At 31.6% G+C, this 21,066-nt stretch overlaps 1 protein-coding gene across 2 annotated transcripts in view; it reads right to left on the reverse strand.

Annotated features, from left to right (window-relative positions):
* The window catches only part of LOC118183052 (kin of IRRE-like protein 1), a 795,633-nt gene that overhangs the window by 273,423 nt on the left and 501,144 nt on the right, over positions 1–21,066 (reverse strand). The gene's annotated exons all lie outside the window — the stretch shown is intronic.

A 21,066-nucleotide genomic window follows, 5' to 3' on the forward strand; every position in this document is an offset into this window, starting at 1 on the left:
GAACGAAATAATAAATTGGAGAGTCATTCACAAACATTAAAGGCTACATCAGTTCTACTTCCGACGCTACCATATTCAGCACTACTTTATATCACACGTATATTACTCTATACCATTTATACGGTCCATACACTACTTTATATCATTTACCATTAAGTAGAGTATGTTTCTAGTATTTATAGTTTATTAATAATTTGAGGTATTGAATAAATTCTAAATTTTCTCAAATCTTTCAATGAATCAGCAGTTTGAAATCAATCCTTTATGAAAGGATAAAAGAAGCAAGTAAAAAATGACTTTTTAAAAGAGACCTTTTAAAAGGTCAAAAGTGTAATATTAAAAGCAAATTTTGAAATTTGGTTTAATAAAAAATAATTTTAAGATTACAGTGTTTGCATCTATATTTATCACGAAATTATTTTTATTTATTTTATTATTTTATGTTTTGATTTTTTATTAGATTAAGTATTATTTATGAGATTAAGTCTAAATATAATTTGACAAAGAACATTTTAGTAACAAATCAAATTTTTATTTTTAGTCCAAAGGGACTTGAGTCCCGAAGGACTATTGCTTTCGTTTTGGCATTTTGCGTCGGACTCCTATAAATGTCGGTTCACTTTTCAAACTGTTGCCATAAAATGTTAGAGTCCTGCATTATATTTGAAGAAATTAAATAATGAAAATCTGCGTAAATGTATGTATATTTCTCACATTGTCATAAAATAACGGTACATAGAGTCATCGAATTTTGAATAACGTAATCCTCCAACGAATATGAGCATGTGGAAGACCAAATTTGAAATTTGGAATTTGTTTTATGATCGATTTCCTATTTTTTAAAACTTTGACGAATTTTTGATTAACAAACTCAAGGATTTCAAAGCGAGCAATGGCAACGTTGTGCAGAAAAAACATTTATATCTCCAGCGCGTGAGTCTCTGTATCGGAAATTCTAAAGATATGCTCGTTTTAAAACTATTTTGCGATATTGCTGTTGCACTGGATCTTATGGTTTAAGTGCGAAGAACATGATATTTAATAAAGAAAGGTAACACACAAAATGTTAAAAAACGCCCCTTTGGACGTAATTTAAAATCTGAAACATTTCAGATTTTTTTTTTAATTTATTTATTTTTAAGAATATTTGAAATCAGAACAATTGGATAGAGGAGATAATTAATTTTAAAAATGTTAACGTAGATGAACACTAAATTTTCTTCAATAAATTAAGAGTATGTAATCAGCACGACCATGAGGTGATACTGGTGATATAGTTTCACTAAATCAGAAATAGTCCCTTTTTTCTAATGAATTCTTCTGATGGATATCATAAAATTGTTATTTCCATACAAAATTGCTATTCTATATTATTTTATTATTTATATATTTATTCCTTTTATTTTTTTATTCTTTATTTGTTGAATTGGAAAGGTAAGAATGACAAAAAACTGAAAAGATTGTATTTTTCGACTTTTGAATATTTCTCAAAATTCTTTGGATCGAAAGATTTTTACCTAACACAGCGAAAAAAAATTTTTTTCGAATTCCATACGTTTAAATTTCTTTCTTGAAAGATATCTACGCTTTCAAATGAAAGCATAAGGTTTATGTTTCTTAATATTTATATATAGTATACGATGAACGTAATGGTTTAAAGAAGTTTTTCAGATTGGATTCAAATAGTAATGAACTATAACACTGATAATATTTATGATGTGTTGAATGTTGAATATATGATATATTCGCAAGATCTTATAATCTCTCGGTTCAGCGAACCATTAATGATGAGTATATCCTTTCGTAGTTTGGATGATGTTTTCTTTTGAAATTAATACTGCTGATGTAGATATCGCTTTATAAAAGATTCTTATTGAATTACAGAGAAACGAAGTAACTCCAACAACGTTCAAAGTTGAGAAGCGTGATATGTGGGAAAGAGATGACGCTGCTAAAAATATTTATTACTCTGAGAAAAACGAAGAATATATGCTATTGATTATTTATTTCCTTACCTTTTCCCTATTTATTATTAAATCTGGATTCAGCCTCATATGATTTCGCATGAGATGTTCATAATAGACTTCACATTGTAAAAATACGTCATTTTGATCTAACAAAAGGTCTTTCAATATGAATATTGTAATTTTAAAATGAAATAAAAACTATTTTATATACAACTATTTTATATACTTTTTAAGTACAATTTATGACATTAAGTTTCGAATAAAATATCATTTACGTATCCACCTCAACCCAGCGCACATGAGCGAATTCGCTCAACCAAATTTTCGATGTCTGTATGCTAGAATTCGGGCCCAGTGTCACGCATTTTCACTTAAAAGGCAACTGAAAGGGGAACCCAGTCGCTGAGTCCTAATGCTAACGATATCACATTTTAGTTCAGAAACCACCTGCACAACGATTTACCGGAGCAAGAAATAGGAAAAATCAATCCTATCTTCGCCGGGATTTGAACTCCGTACCTCTCAATTGCTAGCCGAATGTGCTTCCAATTACATCAAGAAGACACACGGTAAGGAAAGCCAAACATTATAACTTGGGTCATTTTATTAGCTCTATACCATAATATTAATACAGGTAACGCGTTATTGGAAAACGTCCTTAGTCGATGGCGCGAAGGTCTTTTCTTCCTCAGCATCGAAATACAAAAACGGAAAACATTTTTATACAGTCTGCGTGTATTATATTAAATAAACGTTTTCGCTTACGGAATACCAATTTCGCAAATAAAACTCTTGTCTCCCGTTCGTCTGGATCTTTTCCAAAAAAGAAGCGGGGATTTTTAATTCATCCCGAAAGCAAAAAGGAAGTGTTTCCCCCAAGATTTCAGAGAGTTAAGAAAAATCCCTCTCTTTTGATTGTCTTTGGAAAAGCCTGGCAGTTCGGAGATTGCCTGCCAGAAGAAGGATCTCTGTTTCAAGCTTTAGGGAGGCTAAAATTTCTTTTTCCCTTTCTCTTTCGTTCAATTAAAGAAAAAAAGGGTAAAAGAAAACTAAACACACTTACGGCTGAGACGAACATATAGCTCTGGACAAGAGCATTATTTTGGAGACATTTTTTTTGGTATGTGTGTAAGAGAATACTTGTAAATTCAGTTACCAGCAAATCTTCTAATTACAATTTTAAACATTTTCGATACCTCAACGCAAACGCTGAGGGTTTTTGAATGTCGCGCAAAGGCTTATGCGGTAAAAAAGTAATAACAAAGCTTTCGGAAGGAGATTTTTTAACGCTTTTTTTTTCAACAATTCTCTTTTTTAACTTACTTTAATTTTTTCTTAATAGAGGAATGAAACACACTTTCCCGCCGTGAAATAGAGTAAAATTTACTACTTTGTTTATTTACAAACCACCGGCTCTTCAGCCCATATTCAATGCTTACCCTATTTACTCGCGTATCCCCCTCCTTGCTTTAACACGAGGTTCTGAAAATGTTTTAAGTATTCACTTAATTTTCCTCTTTCTCAAAGTGTTCAGAAAGCAAGCTCGTCTGAACTTTAAAATGGTTTCATCCACGTAATGATTGTTTCGTCGTCTTAATTGATTTTCTCGTGGACTTTGCATAGATTCTGACTGATGGAGCAGTAATAGTAAGCCTTGAAGAAAACAATAATATCTAATGCCCTTGATAGTGTTGAAAATCATTGCACGAGGGAAGATAGATTGAACAGTGACAAAGCTGATGACAACGGCGACGACTTGCAAGTTGCAGCAGACGACACAGACAGCAGTTCATGCAGCACTGAATGATTTGAGGGCTAAGAATTAGCAGTGGACAACAATAACAAGTATTTATATGTTCTCTGTCCATGAATTGTTCACAGTCACAAAGAGAATCCGCAGAAGAATTCCTGAGGCTGATGTAAAACTGATGAGTGTTAAATCAATCATATGTAGTCGACAATGATGTAGTTGTAACATGAGAAAGGAATCTGAGGTATCTGTTCTGCAGAAGACACTGCCTTATCCTCTTCCTACAAAGTTGAACCACAACTCTTGCTAAATGCCATGTTTGTCAGTGTCTTAGTAAAATGAAAGTCAGGAAATACATTGAACTTGTTACAAGTTTGGGAATACCGGAGAGGGAGCGAATGTTTATAAGTGATTAGTCCTTAAGTCTTTTTAATGCATAAATAAAAATCACTATTATCTGAACTTCACACTACTGAAGTAACTATTACATTACCGCGAATAAATGTTCATATATTTTACCGCCGTGCTTGGTACAGTGGTGAGCGATGCTGGCTGCCTTATCGTTGGGCACGTGTTTGAATCTTGGAGAAGGTTTGGATATTTAAAAGTGTGTCTGTGCGGCATGAGGGCATTTAAAATATTGGCAAGCTGAAAGTTCTGTCGAATTGTTTGTTGGTAAGGGAACAGGAGGGAATACTCTTGGAACCTCTCCCCGAAATGTTCTGCATCAAATTATCAAAGGTGGGTGATTAATGCGATGTGATTATACCTATAATGACCAACGGTGAAATTCTTGTGTCCTACCACTTTCTGCTCGTATCTATCCCTGCTGGCAGTAATATATGTTATAACGCCCATGTGTTATAACGTTGTTTGTTATAACGCCTATATGTTATAACGTTGTATAAATATTGATAGCATAGATATTGAAGATGTTAACCCATAATGAATAGGAAACCTGGCAGTCAAGGTAGATTAGATATTCATTTTTATTTCATGATATTAGCGGCCGCAAATTCTTGAGCTGTTCGAGAACAGTTGCATTTTTGATATTGTTTCAAATAAGATGCAAGCAGCGCAGTGGGAGTCTAAACACGCCGAAGACGGAAAGGAAGTATCTTGTGTCCAGGCTGAAATATTAATTCAAAGTAGGTTAATTTCGGTTTCAATGCATTTGATTGTACATTAATAATGTTCTAAAATTAGTATTGACTGTTTTAGTTCCATTTACGTCACCAGAGTTAAGTAAAAGTCATAGCGCGTTATGGATTACTCTCCAAATGAAGCAGTGCAGAAAAAGGTATTAGAAAGGAGAATTTTTAATTTTTTTAAGAATAGAGAGGGAAGTACCCAAATTAAAAAACAGGAATTAAAGGGTTGTTGCTAATTTAAATTACGATATATTACCCCCGCCCTTTCAAAGAGAAAAAGGCTTGGCGACAGAGAAGCCGTTTTAAGAGGTAAACCTCGAAAGCATTAACAAATAAAGAGAAACATAATTTGAAAAATACAAATCCTAAAATGTTGACCAAAATATACACTTGAATAATTGCAAAATATATAATCAGAAGATACTTTCATGCTTAAAAATGTTTTTAACATTAAAAATATGGTAATAATATTGCTCAAATTATGGTTTCTATGCTATTATCTTTCATTTGCAATTCTTTGTTTTACCAACGGTAAACCTTTCAGTACTTCAAATTAAACATTTCCATCAACTGGGCATATCCACGTGAACTAACTGATGCATTGATATTCATCAGTGGTTAAGGGCGGGCCGCTAGTCAGTTACTAAAGATCACCGTTCCTTGCATAAGGTGCCTTTGTGAATTGTACTAATACATTCCAATAAAAACATAAAATAATAATAATATATAAAACAAATTATATTTAATCACAAAATAACAGCCTTCAACATTATCTTGTAAGAGTATGGTAGAAGGAAAAATTGCAAAGAGGTTATAATAGGCCTCTGTTTAGAATTAGAATATGCAGCCGAATTTTTTAATAAACAAACACTCGTTACAATAATATTCCTTTACAATGACCTGTCAAAAAGTTCGAAATTGATACGAACGTATTAAATAGATTCTCGCTATAGCAACTTCTTGTTATAATTTTCATTGCGTGGAGAACAAAATGAGGTTGTTAACAAGATTGGTATATTCTGAATATGTCAAAGAACGCGAAGGCTATTTTCCTAAAGAGAGAGAAATGTATGTGGAGGACTTTCACACCGGACCCCCCCCCATGTAAAGTTCATGGCTCATAGCTACGTTCCACATAGAAAAATTCATAAACTACTGGATTGACTCCCGACCCAATATATTTTCTGTTTAGATTTTGTACACTTTCAAATAACAATAATGCATTGTTTATCCATAAACACAGATCTATAACATGATTCACAGTCATAAAAAAAGTATAGCTCATAGTCAGTCTGTATATTTTATAGTCATTTTGATAAAATGCGACAAACCCCGAAAACGCATATAAACGTCTAAGGAATAAGGAGTTTCATTAAAAACATTAAACGTAATGCAGAAATTTCCTGTTAAAAATGCGTAAGCTAGCTCCATTTTTTAAAACTGGAATACAAAACACCTCTGAATTTTTTCCCTTCTTGGAAACTAATTTTTACAGATGTTAATTTAGCCCATTCGCCTAGAATCGAACCTAGGTACCATTGTTCGGAAACGTTACTGCTCGGCCGGTGGTTTGCCGCTATTATGCTAATAATAAGAATCAGCTATTAGAACCAAGAAATTTAAATGAACCGTCTCAGGGGAAAACAATGAATGGTGTTAAAAAAATGGTTCTTAACCATATATACAATTAAATATGCGCTATTTGTTACACAGAAATCACAGGTATACATTACTGTATTCATATAGTTCTTTCAGTTTGCAAGAAGGTGTAGAATATCTCTAATTGATTCAAACGGTACCTATGTACTGAAATCTAAATTTTCAAATGATATCCAACCAAAAATCATTAAAACAACCTAAAAAATTTACATTTAAGAGATGTTAAATTTCTTTTGAAATTTTAAATCGTCAGATCAAATGTTTAGCGATGCATGTTTATTAATCACCCTAATTCTCATAGTGCAGTTTTCAGTCGCTCTGCCTTTACTTATCAAATTTCAAAAGCCAACTCTGCACGCAGAATTTGCATCTCACAAACATTTTCACATCTCCTAGCTCCATAGAACTCATCTTTACAACACTTCGATAATGTATACAGTATACTACTTACACTTATACGCATTGATATTGCATGAGTAATGTTGATTGTACATTGCTTTTACCGAATTTAAACTAAGGTTAATGAATATAGGCAGTTTTGACTACAAAATCTGTAATTTGCATCCTCTTTTATATGCATCCATACCTACCTACTCACTTATTTTTAGTGTGGTTTTAAATCTAGGCAAAACTGATAAAATATAACGTCGTTTTAGAGCTTATTTAAAAGATTTATCAGGTTGTTGTTAATTTTCTATAGGAAACTGATCAAGAATTTCAGTATTTAAATCAGAATCTTTTATACACAAAAATTTTAGAAAAAGAAAAATTTAGAATATCAAAGAGCAAATCCTTTAGAGAAGAAAATTATCTTCTTAACAGAAAGCTACTCAAACACCGTTTAAATACTAGAATCAATTAGGTGGAAATTTGATCATACAGCATAGATGTAAAATGAAACTTATACAAACCAGCACTGGCATGGAAAGTTTTATAACTGCAACTGTGTCGTAAAAGATAAAGAAAAAATATCGAAGCTTTCGAAAGTCAAAAATTTTAATTACCCCAGTGCAATAAGTTTAAAGGCACAGCACTCTAAAATAAAATATCTATAGTTTAAATAAAAGGAACTTCAGAATGACTATATATTGATAGTTCGACCAGGGTTCAAATCCATAAGAATGTGGTGGCTGCCTAATTGGTTTCGTCTTCTTTTCCTGCTGTAACATGAATACGAGTCGGTTTCTCTTTTAACTTTCTCCACGAAGACATCCCTTTCCTCAAGCAGGTAGCCCTCGTATGCTTTGCCCCATTCAAATAACCTAACCAACCTACTTGGAGAGAAATTAGAATTATTTCGGAGCAGGAATGCTTTCATCGAGATTCAAACTCTGGATCCCTCCACTGCTAGCTAGGTACGCTTTCAATTATACTATGAAAGCATGCGTTAAAGAAGGAGAAAAATTCTTTAGATGCTCTCCTATTTAAAGGGCAAATGGGAAGATGGGGACAAGATCACCTAATCCAACGGATTATCCTACACCACATTTTAGTTTAGGCGCCACTTGTAGAGTCATTAGGCTTCGTTCAGAACTGCAACCACAGGATGTGTATCCAAATCACACAATGAAGACAAGCAGTAAGAAAGGAAAAAATAAGCTTATATATTCAGAAAGAGTACTTGACTAAATGTGTCTTTATGATTGCTCGTAAAGCTACGGTTATAGCTTGGAAAATTAAATAAGTAATGGAAACTTTTAGATTAATGCAATTTCGGTTACCTTTTAGTAAAACTATAAGAAATTTAAATTTCATACACGGCTTTCTACTACAGAGAAAATTTTAATATTACCAATGTGGTTCTTATGTTACCGAAAACCTTTAAATTCAGTTTTCTGTATTATTCAATATTCCCTTGAAATATGACAAAATTTCATGATTTAAACCATTTCTCTCCAAAATGAAAAAATTTTGGAAACTACTAATTTTTTGCTTTCTTTTCCGTAAAATCCGGAATCTTTCTTTTCAAAGAATAGAAGCAAGAAACGCGGATTTCAGGCGCTTAATTTAATTAGTGATTAGTTATTCAACTGGAACTTCAATATTTCTATAAATAATCAAATTTAAGTCACTGTTTCAATATTGATGTCTTTCTGTTATAAAAATTATCTTTTGTAAATTTGTATTGAGTGACTTATATAAATGATTGTTTTCTGCGTTATATGCTAACGATTCTCAGATTTGTTTTTATTAACAGTATCTTAGATGAATTTGATCGTGGGAATGAGAAGCTTTTTTTCAGGGACGGCAAATTCAACTAAAGAAGAATTTTTAACTTTTTCTCATCAAGGAAGACTTTTTACACCTTATGAAGCCCATATAAAAATATATGTTTCGTATACTTTTAGTCAAAGATATCACGCAACAAAACTTGTCACAGAATAGCAGACTATCTTACTTACAGAAGACACCATTTATTATGATAGCGGTTAACGCTATCAAACGGCTATTGTTATTGAATTGCTGAAGTACATTCCTTTAATATACGAAGATATGTAAAATACATGGTTTTTGTGATCAACAATTCTATCAATATGATCAAAATATTATAGATAAAATAAAGGTTTTAAACTGATTTACTTTAAACTTAAGCCAAATAAAAGATAAAATCATTAGAAAAGTTTAAAATGCATCAGAAAAGTAACCAAGCTGTAAAACAAATATGTCGCCAAGTAAGGGATTTAGTCGCAAAACATCCTGGTTTCTATTTTAGTCAACCATTTAACGTTAGACCGAAAATAAAACGTAATTTTACATAGATTTTGAATAACTCTTCGGATTCTGAAATGATCAGACACAGTTCTCTCTTCTTCAAGAGCAAGCAAAAAATTTGCAAGATGGAAAAATATTTTCTGAAAACATTTACCCCAAATTAAGGCTGGTTGTCTGTCTAATTTTAAATTTTACATTGGCAAGTTCTTCTCCAAAGAGAGATACCCTCTGAGTATTAAAAGTAGTAGTTCCGCATCGATCAAATAATTTCCAGAAATATTGTGAGCCATTCATAAATTAATTTTTGCATTAAAAGCATAACTAACAGTTCATAAGCAAACTTGCCCACCAGCGGCCGGGCGGTAAAGTCGCTGAACACTGGTAGTTTGGTTCGAGGTTCGTATGCCGCGAACGGGTTGGCTGCATTCGCGTTTTCGTTGTATTCCCTATATGTAGCGTGTATACGAGCCAGTTTGCCTCAGAAAGTCCTCCCTTACCTTACGCAAATAGCCCTCGCGTGCTTTGCCATAATCGCATAAAGCAAATTTTAAAGAAACTTATGCATTTACCTAATTAAAATGCTGTGAAAGTGCCTATTTATGTTTTTCTGGTTATACTTTCATTAAATTAGTTAAAGTGTATTCCTATTTTGAAGACATTTTTTCTCATCCTTTAATCTTATTATTTGGATAATATGATGAAAACACATTTGGACTACCGCGATCGCATTAAGCAGCGCATACTTTATTGCATTTCATAACGTGAAGCAATGCATCTACAACCAGTCATCCAAAAACTTTTAATTACGAAACCCTTTTCAAACACCTCGAACACAAAGCCTGCGAAAGAATCAAGAGCAAAGCAATATAATGAAATTAGAAAAAAAATTAAACTATTACTAATTAGAAGGCAAATATTTTTGTGCAAAGATACCGAGTTTTACAATTCCATATAAAAAAAAACGAAAAGAAAAAGGAAAGAAATAAAAAGAAGCTCAACTTCATTTCACTTTGCTTTTACATGACATGTATGACTTCTATGCTTTGCAAATTTAAATATGCATAATAAAAACCTTCTTATGAAAACCTGAAGGAGAAAAAAATTTGGCTTATTTTCCTTTTCCATTTCCGGTTCTAATTAATAAGTTAATGGCGTTTTTATAGATCTGCATAAAATACCATTTAACATTGGATTAGCACACATTTCACGAAAAATTGTACATAAATAAATAATAAAAGAAAATCAGAATTCTTCTGGAAACCAAAAAATGATTCTTTTCTGAAAAAGTTAATCTTTTAATAAGCCAAGACTCATTTTTTTTTTCGGAAAATAAAAGCCATTTTGATATGAAAGAGAGAGGAATAAATTCCGTTTTCACCTTAGTTAAATAAAAGGATATGCATTTAAAAAACAGAATTATTTTTCACTGCTGATCAGCTCGAAAAGTCTCATTAAGCAAAGAATGCAAACACAAATTAAATGCAAAAAAATAATAATCATTAACTTTTACTTCTAAGCAAAAAAATTAAATTATTTATCAGTTTCCTATTCTAAAACACATGTCATGTACTACAACACCACTGGAAAAGTTGTAATTGTAAAAAAAAGAAAAATGAACAAAAAAGGGATGATCTTTGTGCTCTTTAACAAGAAACCCTTTTCCTCCAAACTTCGAAAAAATATACAAACAAAAAAATTCTACAAAACGATTTAGTGCTCAATAATGGGAGAATCGAAACTAATTTAGGCGCATTTGGAATTAACTAATTAAAGCTGAAGAAAGCGAAAAGAGTTATTCGAGTTTTAGGTGCGATGTTTAAAAAAATGCACCTTTTTCTCCATTAATTTCTGCATTTCGAGTTTTCATCAATAAATAAGGAAGGAAAAGTACTTACAGAATATTAATAGGAAATACATTATTGACTAGCCAGAATAGAGAAATCAATTTTTGGTCTGTTCAGGTTACTTCAAAAAATAAATAAAATTATGAAAATCTTTAAAATACTTTTTTCTTGAAAAGAATAGGGCAAAGTAAAAGAACACTAATGCAATCTGAAAGATAAATAATTACAAATAAATGTCGATATAAACGCTCTTTAGGCTGCTATCACGCGTCGGTTTGTTTCGGAAGAACAACTGTTTGGAACAATTTTTCTGCTTTGTCACAACAGCCAATCATCATAGATCGCTTTGGGGTTAACACAGGGAAAACTGGTTCCCCATTACAAACAAGATGATAGCATTCGAAGCTGACAGCTGATTGGTTGAAAACGAACAACTTGCAATTTTTTTGGAAAGGAAGGAAAAAGTCGCACGTCTTTCTTTCAATAGTAAACCAGTGAAAAATATTGTCCGAAACAGTTGTTCGAGTGAAACAGTTGTCCGTGTGATATGGGCCTTAAATATCCTTAAATCTAGAGTCGTAGCTAGGGTTTTCAGCGCCCAGGGACAACTGAAGATTTCGCGCCTCCTACTGCTTGCCAAGGATGGAAAACATTTAATTCTAAAATGTCGTAACATCTGTTTGGCGCCCCTTGGATTCTGCGCCCAGGGACAGATGCCCCCCTTGCCCCCTCTAGCTACGCCCCTAGGTTTTCTGAATGTATAAATTGGATATAAGTTATATCCAATTTATACATTCAGAAAACCTTTCTTATTTCCTAATAAAAATAGCAAAGAAGAAATAATACTAAAAGAATATAGAAGCTAACGAATATCGAGCACTGGCTGGTAAGAAGATACACGATTACAAGATGCCTTAAGATACTAAAATCTACTAGCATTTGGACTGAAAGATTCAATAATAATAGTTCATCATCGCATATAACTTCATTTAAAATATCATGGATACATATATAGTTAAAGAAATCTCAACGAGCGACAAAGTAAAAATATAAGCGCAGAAATAAGTTAATACAATTTCTCATCAACACTTTCAGTAAACATAATTTAACTTACTAATATACTAATATACACATTTACGATCACTAATATAATTTGGATTTAGCATTTGGATCACTTCGGTTACTGATACGTATGCCATCCTGCAAAAAAATATATAAATATATGAAAATGATACTGATAAAGAAAGAATCCAAATCAAAATAATATGTAATAAGTTTGATTGTTAGTGATTTTAATATTACTGTATTGTAGGGATGTACTATTCGCTCTCGAATTAATTCAAAAAATAGATTCACTTTACAGAGCTAATGAATATCGATTCATCAAAAAAGAGAGGTAGACCTTTTTGAATTCACTCATCGAAAACTCTTGTTGGAGGCACACCAGAAAAGTTTGAAGATCATTTTAGGTTAAAAAATGAGAAGTTTATCCTCTAGTGCTAAAAACGAGTTTAAGATTTATCATTTCCCAATGTTCTTAAAATGTTTTTATTCTGCAATTTTATCGTTAGTTTTATATTAACAGGAGGTTTTAGGGAATCTTAAAATACAGTTGAAAGCAATCAATCCACGAATTACAGATTCTTCTGATCTCTTTGCTCGTTCGATTATCTGCACTCCATCTTCGTTAACCGTTTCTGATCCCTCTGCTCGTTCTTCAGCTCTTCGTTTCTCTTTCGCTAACCGTTTTGATTCATTCCCCGTTCCCGATCTTATTCATCAAAGTTACTGTTAGAGGAAAGTACGTCATGAAAAAGAAACGATTCAGCTCTTCTGATCTTGCCCCATAAAAGAAGGGTTTTGCCCACTTCCCCTCCTGCAACATTGGCGTGTATTATCTAGTGCTGAAGATGGAGATAAGAATACCGAATTTCATTTTTTCACATTTTGAAAGATAAATAAAAAGACTATCAAACATTCAAAACTTGAAAACCAAAGATAATCAATTATAAGTGGAAGATAACTGCCTCAGGTTTAAACTTAAAACTAAGTAGAATTCAGTTTCAAATTGGTATTAGTTTACACTTGTAAAAAAATAAGAAAACAAAAACAAACAAAAAAACAGGGGGGAAAGCTTTCAGATTTGACGTTACGCCCAAAGGAGCATTTTTGTAACATTCTGTACGTTACCTTTATTTATTAAATATCATGCTCTTCGCACTTAAACCATAAAATTCAATTCAACAACAATATCGCAAAATAATTTTGAAACAGCATATCTTTAGAGTTTCCGATGCACAGTCAAGCGCGCTGGAGATAAAAATGTTTCTTCCTTCCGTAATAGTGTTGCTATTGCTCGCTTTGAAATCGTTCAGTTTGTTAATCAAATATTCGTTAAAACCGTTACAAAATATGAAATAGATGATAAAAAAAATTCCAAGTTCCAAAATTTGAGTTTCTAGATGTCCACATTCGCAGGAGGATTACGTTATTCAAAATTTGATGGCTCTAGGTACCGTTGTTTTATCACCATGCGAGAAACATACATACTTTTATGCAGATTCTTCATTATTTAATTTCCTTAAATATAATACAGGTATATAATATTTGGAGCAACGATTTGAAAAGTGAAACGGATTTTAAAAGTTTTCAATGCAAACTGCTGAAATGAAATTAATAGCCTTTCTGGGGCTAACGCCCTTTGGGCTGAGAACATTAACCCTCATGAAAAGAAACATTCAAGGTAGCAAAAATCAAAATTCTTAAAAACAACTTCTGTAGCCCAAGTTACACAATGAAATCCATCTCATAAAGCATAAAATCAAACGAGTTTTGATGAAACAAAATGCAAAATGAAAGTTTCTACAGGACAACATTTTGTCATCTTTTCCGGTTGCTTTCTTTAAGCTGCTTCTAAACGAATTTATAATAAACTAAATTAAGCAGGATAATTTGAGTGCAAAATTTTAAAGTATATTTTTTTAATTATAATTACATCCTTTTGAATAATGTTGCTGTTTCAGCGTCCAAAAAATGCTTATTGCTGAATTTTGAAACTTTGCTCGTTAACTTGAATAAAAAGTCTAATTTTTGATTTAAGATTAATTTAATTTCTGAATTGTTCATATGTTAGTTCAGAAATAAACCTTCTCTTTTTGCATTTTAAAGTATATCATTTCCCTGAAGGAGACGTGTCGGGAGATGAAAAATCCATTTACCTTTATAATTTTTACACCTTTCATATAATTGATGAGATTTTTCGTTGATATTTATTTTACACTCACTTAATATAGCAGCTGTTTTCATTTTCCATAATTTCGCAATTTTTGTAATATTTTATATTGCTAAACTAAAGACGATATTTACATTTGCTTCGACCTTCTTTTGATTTTAATTATATATATAAATATATATGTGTGTGTGCGCAGAATCTTTCTATGCTATTTTTTCTAATTTTAATTCCTACTTAACAAAAAATAATCGAAATCGTAATTATCGCAGCACAAGCACGTGTTATCATATATAGCGGCAGATTTCACTCTGGCTTATTTTTCAAGGCTACATAAAAGACTATTAAATTCTTAGAACTCTTAAACTAATTATAAATGAAAGAGAAGCATTTCAATTTTGAATTTACAGCTAATCAAAATTAAGCTTCAGATTGTTGTTGATATACAGGAGTAAAAACACATGCGTAAAAATTTCGTATGAAATCGTTTGCTAATTTTCATAAACTGTAAACAAAAAGGATAGGATAGTTAATGTTGTTTAAAAATTAGAAAATTTTCTGATTTCAGGTCTAGTAAAAAATAAGCTGAATGTGTAGAGCTTGAAAACGATAATTATGTAATAATGTCATCTTAAGTCTACTTCTTGGAAAGCATTTTTTCCATTTCAAATGGATTTTACTATGCCGCCACAATAAATAATAAACTCAAGATTGGACTATTTCTGCAGACTCGAGGGCTGGTTTAAATTGTACCCGAAAGTCGTGGTCACATGATACGCTTTCACGTTCAAATATAAGACCGGTCATTTCAAAATCACTGTCGAATTGTCTTGAAGTATGTTCCGTATGAAGACACATACATGATGATTAGAACAATGAAAATATATACAAATTCAGAAATTTCACTAATACTAATAAATATTTTTAACATGACAGCGTGATGCAAATGGCCTGCAGTCTACAAATAGGCCATTAGTGATCTAACTTAATAAAATTGATGTCAAAAACATTTAAGTATAAATTGTTTCAAAGAATGATTGGTATTTCTGTGTGATAAACTTCGAAAGCAATCTTGATGTGTGTCAACTGGGTTCATCAGCAGCAAAGTGGTAAAATTGCTGACCACTGTTTATGAAATTCGGGTTCAGGTGTTGGTCAACTAACAGACCACATGTCATGTTTCGTGGAGATTTTGTGTGTAACTTAAGTACGAGCCAATTTACCTTAAAAAGTATTTCACGAAGACATCCATCTCGCCATAGGTACTTTGCTATAATTAGTTAAAAGTAGGGAGGCATATTAGGTAAAGATTCAAAATTTGTCTTTATTTGAATCCTTCAAATTTTAATCCGATAACCATTAATGGTTTTACCAATTATTTTTAAACATTACTTTTACTGAAGTCCATTACAAGAATTAATTAAAAAATCTGACGTGTACACCACATGACTTCGTAACATGGAATATTAAATTATACGCATTTTTCCTGCATTTCATTTAAAATTATTGAATTGATTTAAATCCACTTCGATGATAGCGCATAAACCACAATAGAATAAATGCACTCTTTAAAATTCACTATATTTATTTACCAGAGCGACATTCTGGCGCCAGTTCACTCAATAGCGTTACATATCCTTTATTTTATAGCTCAGAATGCACAAAAACTATACCATCTGAAGAATTATCTAATCGTTGCCACATGTTCTATTCAAATACGATAATAAATCTAAAACGATGTATAAAAGAAATTAGACAAATGGAAACGAAACAGTTGTTGTTGCGAAGCTTTTAGATTGGCAACAAATCCACTATTCTGCTAAGTTTCAAATGTAACCAAATATGACTGCTATGGTAAAAAAATAAGCTTAACCGCACTTAAACAAATTTTAAATTATTGATAGTTCTATAAATATTGCATGCAAGTTAACTAAAGGCATAAATACCTTAACCGGAAGATAAGAACAACATATTCAATTATTTTTAATCCAAAAAATGCACATTTAACGAACATATAAGAATAAAAATGCTGAGCTCTAGAAGCCGATTAACAGAGTGGGTATATGTATATATTTATTTACTTTTGGTGCGGCCGACTGCTACTAGAAAGGGAGGTGCATAACTACATTCTATAGCTGTCCTATATGCAAAATTTCAACGTTCTCAACGTTCTCTAATCGTTTTTGAGTTACGCGAGATACATACATACACACGTACGTATGTATGTACAGACGCCACGAAAAAATCTCTTCTGAATCCGTTTTAAATAAGTTTTATAATTTGTTTTGGGAAAAAGAGTCCTTTATTCAGTCCGTACGTACAGATGTCACGCAAAAACATCGTTAAATTGCATTCGATAGCGTTCAAAATGGATATTTTCGTTGAAATATGGTACCTGGAAATTAAATGTTTGTTAAATGTTTTATGGTAAACTCTGATAAATTTGAACTATTGAAATAACTATGTTCTTACTACACTTACTTAAGACTCTGAAATATTGTATTTTGTGTTTTAAATTGAGAGAATGAATTTAAAGATTCCAATTTTAATTATGTACCTCTTTTATGAAATTTAATTTGTATTTTCTTTAGAGATATAAGCTCAATTAAAAAAAATATGTTCTTAATTTTTTCTCTTTTAACTAAAGATTTCAAATTTTGCTTTAATAATAAACTTTTACGATTAAGTGTAGTTTTTTATTTTCTTTATCGTCATCCTAATTATCATATTCATCATTATTATTATTATCATTATTATTATTATCATCATGACCATTATTATTGTTATTACTTTTATTACCATCAGTATTGTCATCAATATTTTTACTATTATTATTTTTTATCATCATCATCATCCTGACCTTTACTATTATTTATTATTTTTATTATTACCATCAGTTTTGTCATTTGCATCTTTATTATTATTATCATTATTAATATGATTTTCATTATTATTATTATAACTATAATTATTGTCATTATAATTATTAATAGTGTAGGATGACATCGTCCGCAATAATGAGATGAGTTTGCAAGCTGTGTGTGTGTGTGTGTGTGTGTGATTATGGCAAAGCCTCGAGGGCTATCTGCCTAAGGGGAGGGATGCCTTCGTGGAGGACTTTCTAAGGGAAACTGGCTCGTATACACGTTACACATGGGGAAAACCACGAAAACGCCCATGCAGCCAGCCCGTTCGCGGGATTCGAACCTCGGACCGAACTACCAGTGTTCAGCGACTTTACCACTCGGCCGCTGGTCAGCCAGTTTGCAAGCTGTGTGAGAGAACTTTCTTTTCGCGTGATAAGATTCAGACGATTCCTCCATTAATAAGACGATGACGTGATTGAAAGATGTCCGCATGTAAAAGACGGTTACTTCATCTGTAAATAAACTTCATCTCTTCATCTGTAAATAAACTCATGTGTTTCCTACCACGCATGTAATCATTTTGTAGTTTGTATCAACTATTCATTTTGCTGTTAAATTTTCGATTTTTTCATAAATTCGATTAGTTATTGAAGAACCCCTAGACAGACATCTCAGAAGTAAATCCTTTAAACGTCATACTCCTAGACCAGTGGTGGCGAACCTTTTTGGAACCGCATACCCCAAACACTTTTTTTTTTTTTTTTTTTTTTTTTTTTTTTTTTTTTTTTGCGGGGGAGGGTGTGCCCTAAACCTCTTTGATTAAATTTCCATCACAGATAGGTTTACCATGTTTTGCCAGGAAAAGTGAAATTTGATAGCTGGTCGTTGTTAGATGATTTGTTTTAAAAAGATAATTGCAAAAACGAACTTTCTGGTAATTATAATTCCTCAATTTCCCTTCAATAAACACCTTCCGTTCAGCTTCATCAAATTCAGCAACGACCTTGTAGTTGGTGTTTAAAGATGACACTAGATGTGCGAACACTTTCCCTGCACAGAATTTATAATGCTTTCCTGATGCCTTCAATAACTCCAAATGATTCTGTCCGGGTCTCTTGAAATGATCTTCCACTATCAATGTTTCATTTTGCTCTTTTTGTTGGACTCATTTGTGAGGTTTCAAGACCTGAAGTATAGAAAATCTTCAATAAATTTGAATTTGTTTAGAAAGCATTAGCTGCTTCAACTTTGGCGTATTCTTTGCCATGTAACAAGTAATATGATTGGCATAAACAACTGAAACGTTATAAATTGGGTCAATAAATATGTATATCATTTCTATGGCGATATATGGAAATCTTATATCTAGGCTCAGACCCTATGCCAGTGGCATTATGCGATACGTAAGTGAAACGTTCAAGAACAGACTACAACACTTATTTAAATTACATAGTATCATGTTATTGTGATTATTGATCAAGGAAGAAATATTTTAGTCGAGTGCGGCTAATGAGGCTCCGAGTGCCGACTGTGGCACGCGTGCCATAGGTTCGCCATCACTGTCCTAGACAGTAAGTATCGATTCTACAATATTATTATCATTGTTACATAAAGCCCATCAGAGTTTCGAGAGCTGAAATACTCAAGAAACTTAGTATTATTTCGCCTTCTAATTAAACAAACAAACGAACAAATCATGTCGTTTCCCTAAGGTTTTTGTGTAATTATTTAATATGCTCTTTATTAATGCACCCTTATAAAATAAATTAGAAAATATTTTATTACATAAGATTAATTTTTGCATTTTTACTGTTCGCATTATTCGAATAGTAACTTCATTGAGCTGACAATTATCAAAAATATTGGATTTAATTGTATTTCGCCTCGATGCATTTTAAGTTAAGTTTGCACACGTCACTGCTCAAAATGTCATTCACAGAATGCAATTTAGATTGAGGATCATTCAAAAATCGACGCATTACACTTTTTTCCTCAAATTTTCTGGAATATTTCCCTAACAAATTCCATGGATATAAAACAAGGGGGAAAGAAGCCTTAAATAATGGATTGTAGAAGGCACTTGACATATTGATTATAGCAGAAATGGGTAAAATGGGTTTTCACTATCGAAAATGGAAACCGCATTAGTGAGAAATGACAAAAGAAAAACGTTCTTTATTTTTTTTTTAATACTCCCTCCCGAATCTATGGAAAACTTCAGTATCATGCCATAAAATCCCCCCTAACAAATTCTTTAGTTCTCTCGAACTAAAATAAAATATAATAAAGTAAAGCAAAAATAAAATAAAAAATGGCATAAAGAAAAAGAAATCCTTTTAGTCAGAATCCATTATGCAAAACTGGTAAAAAATGTCAAATGTTACTCAAAGTCTTTTTTTTAATATACATAATTTTGAGAAGAAATAAAAATAAAGCACAACAGGAGAATCAGTACGTTATACGCTATTTTTGCTAGATGTATTATAATTACTCAGGCATGATACAGTTACAAAAAAAACAATGAGAACAGTAATTCATAATTTAAGGGCTCATTACAAAATGTGCAGTGACAAAAAATATCTAAACATCAAAACACTTTTAATGCAATTTTTGAAAAACTGGAAAGCCTTCGTTCGCTCTCAATTAGTAATGAAACGGAGATATTATTTAAAACCCAAAGAAACAAAGATAAGTAATTAGTTTCACGTGTCGGATCCTTTTATTATAAAAAATGTGCCATGCAACTGTATCGAAACGCAAATATTCCTGAAATATTTTAATCAATTCAAACAAGCAATGTAAACTGTTATATTTTTTACTTATCACATAAAATTTATACGCTTTTTTAACTTATTTTACTTGTTTGTTAGCATTTTCGTTGTTTATAAATGTATTAATCTAAGTGTAGTCTTAAAAAATATGTCGGTATTGCTTACCGGATAATGATTAAAAATACATACATCTTATGGCATAGCAAAATTGGATAAAATAATATAAATAGCAAAATCGGATAATTCGACATATTCGGGATTTTAAAGATGACAAATTTTATCAGATATGCCGATTATCAGACTAAAATGTAACGAATGGTACACATGGCACACATTATTTATTTATTTATTTATTGCATTACTGAATATATACAGAAATGAAAACTATATGTAATATAATAATTATGAAAACTATTTAATGCGTTAAACGAACTACAGCGGAACCTCCCTATAACGAATTTCAGGGGACTGGAAGTTTGATTCGTTATATCGGATTCGATAGGTAAGTAACATATTTTTCAAAATATAGAAACTGTGTTCTTATATTTGTATGAAAACAAATAGAAAAAAAACACTTTTAACTTTTATGTAAGATATGTATGGTTGTAAAGGAAAGGTTCAATAACTTTAGTACAGAATATATTATGTCTTTCAAATGACCTAGAGAATGCAAAACCTCGACTCGAAGGACTGAACTTAACTAGCATTCATAGTTAAACATAACTAAGCAACCTAAATAAATAAAAACTTGAAAAGATACGAATAAAAATACTTATTGCTACAAGATGAATCAACTGTATAATCCAAGCTCACAAGAATCACTACTTCCCCTTTCCTTGAATAGTGAAGCTTTCAAAATTCCTCAGAAATTCTCGTATAGCATACGTTTATATATATTTCTTGATAATAATTCAAAATTTATATAGTTCTTGATAGTTTAAAAGAAAAGCAAATTTCTAGACAGATTTTTAAAAATTATGTTTCTAAGAGGAAGTTTTAAATTTTGTACTTCTAGAAAAACTTTTAAAATTCATTTTATTGTGAAACAAGAATGGACTGAAGTTAATTATCAGGAAATGATAAGTTTTAAATTAATTTTTGTAATTTCTCAAGTAA

This window comes from Stegodyphus dumicola, chromosome 7 (genome assembly GCF_044657685.1).
Source record: "Stegodyphus dumicola isolate Sdum_Otavi_A_Nest chromosome 7, ASM4465768v1".
Classification (NCBI taxonomy): Eukaryota; Metazoa; Arthropoda; class Arachnida; order Araneae; family Eresidae; genus Stegodyphus; species Stegodyphus dumicola.